This window comes from Anomaloglossus baeobatrachus, chromosome 1 (genome assembly GCF_048569485.1).
Source record: "Anomaloglossus baeobatrachus isolate aAnoBae1 chromosome 1, aAnoBae1.hap1, whole genome shotgun sequence".
In the NCBI taxonomy this organism is placed as follows: Eukaryota; Metazoa; Chordata; class Amphibia; order Anura; family Aromobatidae; genus Anomaloglossus; species Anomaloglossus baeobatrachus.
Genome location: NC_134353.1, coordinates 920,848,427 through 920,853,760, shown reverse-complemented (window position 1 = coordinate 920,853,760; position 5,334 = coordinate 920,848,427). Strand labels below are relative to the sequence as shown.

Sequence of the window (5,334 nt, the reverse complement as noted above, 5' to 3'; positions counted from 1 at the left end):
AGACACGTCTAATCTTCTTTGTGTATCTGCAGATGATTGCACCGGGGCAGTGTCTGCAGAGCATCGCACAGCACTCACCATTGTGCCGGTCCCGGGCTGCTCCCTCGTCTTCCTCCATGCTTTGTTCTGCGGGCAGCAGCCGCCATCCGCTGCCTCTCCGGGGCTGATCCTGCAGCCGGGTCCCGGGTGATCAGCTGCTCGGAGCTCTCCCAGGACACACTGGAGTCAGCCTCCCTCCTGGTGTCATTCCCGGGCCGGCCAGCAGGGGGAGCGCCGGCGCAGTGACATCACGGCCGCTGTCAATCACCTGCTCTGTGCCACCTGCTGTAGGTGCCAGTCACCTGGATGCCCAGAGCCGGGGGGTGGGAGGGGTGGATCACTGGATCCTCCTGTGCAGCTGACACTGGTGATACAGAAAATCCTGCAATAATGTGTAAATGTTGCATTAATGTATCAGACCAGAAATAAAAGCAATTCTAATGCACCTATTGGATGAGCCTCATAATCATGTTCGTAGTAAATCCTTATGGAGCCTGGAAGGCAAAAGTTCAAAACATTGCACACACAGCGAATAAAACTGAGCGAGTGGAATGCGATAAAAAAATCGCATTCCACTTGGATCAATGTTACTCTATGGGTTTTTTCTCAGCCCTATTCGGACCGAGAAAACAGTTGTAGCATGCTGCGGGTGGAATCAGATTAGTTTTCTCTCACACCCATACAAGTCTATGGGTGCGAGAGAAACATCGCATTGCTCTCGCATGTCTCCGGAGTGCAGTGCGATAATCACATCAGCTGATAGTGGAGGAGATAGGAAGATTAGTCCCTCCCTCTCCTCTGCAGCTGTGCTCTGATCACAGGAATGCATTGTGACGCCCTGGCAAAACCAGGTAGTCACAAATAGGCCCCCACATAACACCTTACCTCACTAGGAAACACACAGCCAACCAGAAACCCTAGTCACCCCCCCTTAGGGAAAGATAGGCACACCAGTGGACGTAACCAGGTGGTTGGGACACACCCACTCAGGGGTCTAGGCAGCCCGGGGCGGGAAAACAAGCAGTCTAGTTTGTAGTTGAATTTGGAGAGGAGTGTGGGCTGGAGCTAGGTGTAGCTCCAGCAGGAAAGCTCAAGTTGAAAGGTACCAGGGTAGGAGCCCTGGTGCCACTGGCTAGGAGGCAGACGGTGGTCTCCGTCAGCAGGAGATGGAAAGACGGCTCGGCAGAACCAAGGTGGATCAGGACAGGGTTGTAGCCCGCCGGTACCGACACGGGGAACCGACCCGGAAACCGTAGCACAAAGGGGGTACTTGGATCCTAAAGCCAGAACCGGAAACAAGCGGACTGGTTAATTCACCGATTGAGGCCAGGACTAGAGGTTCTGTCCCACCCAAAGTCCCTCATGGAAGACAACAGCCCACCGATAGGGATAGGAGGTCACCGCCAGGTCCCATAGATCCCAGCCAGCGTCTGCAGGCACGGCTCCTTAGGCCACATCCAACTGGGAGCGGACTCCTGAGTTTCATGCTAAGAAGTCCACCTTACACAAACAGTGCAGAGAACAGGATAGAGACCACCAGCCAGGTGGAGGACCCGAATGCAACCGGTCGTGGTACCGGCCACCATCACCTTGGTTTACCAGAGACTTGTGTGGTTCATTAACTGTGAGTACACAAACACTCCCTGCGGTCGCTATCCCCTGCACAGAGTCACCGGGTCCCGGGGCCACCATCCCTACCCACGGAGGGGTTAACAACTGGCTACACAACATCTCCCCCGGGTATTCCACAACAGCAGCGGTGGTGTCCCACTTCACCACACACCGTGGGTGGCGTCACGAACTTACTACGGCCTAGCCCGTACATCTGCGTCCCCCCATTTATTCGGCGTGCCGCGAGACCCCTGGGTCCGAAGACCCTCGAGCCACCACCCCGGAAGGCTCGGACCCGAGTAGCGCCGGCTGCTGGCACGGGGGCGGCACAGCATCCCAGTGGCATGACACTCGGCTCATATTCACAGCCGAGCGGGAGTCGAGTGTCATGCGATGCAATGCCTGTGTGTCCTGAGCCTTATGCGGGGTTTACACAAGATGAGCTATTGTGCGATGCATCGTCGGGGTCACGGTTTTCGTGACGCACATCCGGCATCGTTCACGACGTCGTCTCGTGTGATACCTCCGAGCGACGCAGAATCGCTCACAAATCATGAGTCGTGTACTCGTCGCTAAGTTTTAAAAATTGTTTATTTAACGTGACGCCGGTTGTTCATCGTACCCAGGGTAGCACACGCCACTCCGTGTGACACCCTGGAAACGATGAACAGCAGCTTACCTTCGTCCCGCGGCATCCGCCGACTATGCGGAAGGAAGGAGGTGGGCGAGATGTTTACATCCCGCTCATCTCCGCCCCTCCGCTTCTATTGGACGGCCGCTGCGTGACGTCGCTGTGATGCCGAACGTCCCTCCCCCTTCAGGAAGAGGATGTTCGCCGCCAACAGCGACGTCGCACCGCAGGTAAGTGCGTGTGACGGGGGTTAACGACTTTGTGCGCCACGGGCAACTAATTGCCCGTGACGCATAAACGACGGGGGCGGGTGCGATCGATCGTGAAATTGCACAATAGATCGTACCGTGTAAAGCCCGCATAACTCTTCTCAACAGTGTAGATTACTGCTGCCGCTCTGCAATCCTCACACATAGCTCTGCTGCATCTGGTGCTCCCAGCTTTGCTTGCCCATCTGCTATCATATATACCATGCTGTCCCGGTCCTCGCTGATCCAAGTGCTGTTTGACAAGTGAATGGTAACAGTAAATAACATGACTATATTCCTGTACCTTTAAAAAATCATACAGTATGTTGTTAAAGGAGTTATCCACAGTGTCAGGGTATGTGCGCACGTTGCTTTTTACCTGCTTTTTACCTGCTTTTTTGCTGCTTTTTCTTCTGCGCTGTTTAATGCCAAAATGGATGTGTTCTTCTATTCAAGCAAAGTCTATGGCAATTTGGGTTTCTTGTTCACACTATGTTGTTCAAAATGCTGCCTTTTTGTGGCAGAACTTTGGTCAAAAACTCAGCTTTGCAGTGCAAAACCCAAATGGCAAAAACAATTGACATGTTGCTTCTTTGAAAAGCTGAGTTTTTGACCAAAGTTCTGCCTCAAAAAGGCAGCATTTTGAACAACATAGTGTGAACAAGAAACCCAAATTCCCATAGACTTTGCTTGAATAGAAGAACACATCCATTTTGGCATTAAACAGCGCAGAAGAAAAAGCAGCAAAAAAGCAGGTAAAAAGCAACGTGCGCACATACCCTTATGCTCTCTGGGCAAGCACTGCATTAATGGCTCCACTGGATCGAAGGTACCATTCACTTGTCTAGGGGAGCAAACTGGACCGGCAAACGAGTCTTCACTACTGCCACCAAAGGGGGCTGCAGGTACACCTGCTGCTAAGCAGCCGGCAGAGGGTACCCCAGCAGCTGGCGCCACGGATACAGTACAGTTACTGGTTATAGCGGCAGCAGCAGGCAGAATAGTGGATCCGTTCGGGATGAATGGATGGATGGTTATGGCAGCAGCAGCCAGTGTGGATACTGGGCAGTCAGCTGGCATAGATGGTAGTAGCAGCAGCAGTGGATAAGGAGTGCACTGAAACAGAGGCACAAATCAGCAACAGCATGTAAAGTAATACTAGCAGCACAAAGGACCTGTAAACTAGCAACGTAACTAACTCGTTGCCCAGGCACCTCCCATAGGGGAAAGGTTCCTTAAATACCTGCAACCTCTCAGCTGAACTGAGAGGCACTTCTGTCGCGGGCGGGGAAGGACGCCGCTGAGCTGCGCTCGCTAACGCTCGGGTCCGGCGCTACTGCGGTGGCTGCTCGGTGGCTCGAGCGGTGGGCTGGATCCGGGGACTCGAGCGGCGCTCCTCGCCCGTGAGTGAAAGGGTGTAGTTTGGTTTGGGGATTTGGTCTGTGACGCCACCCACGGGTTGTGGTGAGGTTGGGCACCACCGCTGCTGGTGACGGGGATCCCGGGAGCGATGCCAGGGAGCAGCTGGGATGTTGTTTTCCCCCTCCGTGGGTAGAGGTTGGTGGTCCCGGGGCCCGGTGAGATGATGGGGAGGCAGGGTTGGATGGGTGCAGGGTCGCCTGGACTGCGCAGCGTGGTGCTGGATCGCACGGTTGTACTCACTCAGCCACAAAGGTACACAAAGTCTCTGGTAAACCAAACGGCTGGATGGACGGGTCCCGCAACCGGCTGCTGTGGCTTCTCCCGGACGGTTGGTGGTGGCTGCCTTTCCCTGCACCTTTGTGTATGTTCAGTCCCGATGGATTCCCATTGGTAACCCGCTCCCCAGCGTGTATATGTGCCGGAGGAGCCCTTTTGCCCGCAGGCTCTGGCCCTTGGAACTCTAGCTGTGGCGGTAGCTGTATTTCCTTTTGCTGGTGGTTGCCTTCAATCTGGTCTTGGCTGTTAGGAAACCCCTTGGGTTTCGGTCACTGACGGATTTGACCTCTAATGGCGACTCCAAGCCTGGTCGGGGTCCGCAGGCCCTGCCTGTGTGTGCTGGCTTCACATCGCTCCTCGGTTCGGTACCGGCGGGCCACCGCCTGTCCACGGTCCTACGGTTCCGCGTTGATTCGCCTCTCCTGCAGACGGCCACCACCGTCTGCCAACCTTGCTCTTAGTGCCCAGGCCACACACCCGGACACGGTCAGTTTACTCCTCCGCTACTACTTCACTCCTTTCACTTGCACTTCCCTAACTGATCTGACTTCCTTTCCCGCCTCCAGGACTGTGAACTCCTCAGTGGGTGGGGCCAACCGCCTGGCTCCACCCCACCTGGATCGATGGACTTAAGTCTATCTTCAACCTTAAACACTATGAACTATTAATGTGACTCATCCTCCAGACTGAATAAATGGAAATTTATTTAAAATGTCGTTCCCATTTTTCACCATTTAAAGATCAGTAACGTCTCCATCCAGTGATTTCCATCATTCCACTAACTTTTCCTTCTTGGTGCTGCAATTTCAACGTTGAGGAGTGTATACGGACACACATGTGTCGCCCTGGGCAAGCCAGGGGACACAGGTCACAACACCACCACACCCCACACTCCAGGTAGGCACATCACAGCTAACCAGAAATCCTTGTTGCCTTCCTCCAGGGGTTGATGATGCACACCAGGGGGTGGGCCAGGCGGTTGGCTCCGCCCACCAAGGAGCTCACAACTCTGGAGGCAGGAAGTAACCAGGCAGATAGCTCAGGGACGAGCTTGAGTGAAGAGGCAGTCTAGTCAGGGAGGAGGAAGTGGAAGGAGTGGAGGAGTAG

At 54.4% G+C, this 5,334-nt stretch overlaps 1 protein-coding gene across 1 annotated transcript in view; it reads right to left on the bottom strand.

Annotated features, from left to right (window-relative positions):
- MAPK4 (mitogen-activated protein kinase 4) overlaps positions 1-246 on the bottom strand; it is a 191,757-nt gene extending 191,511 nt beyond the window's left edge. The window contains exon 1 of the mRNA XM_075327882.1: positions 79-246. The gene's annotated coding sequence lies outside the window, so the exon portion shown is untranslated. The remainder of the gene's footprint in view (positions 1-78) is intronic.
- Positions 247-5,334: the final 5,088 nt, after the last annotated feature.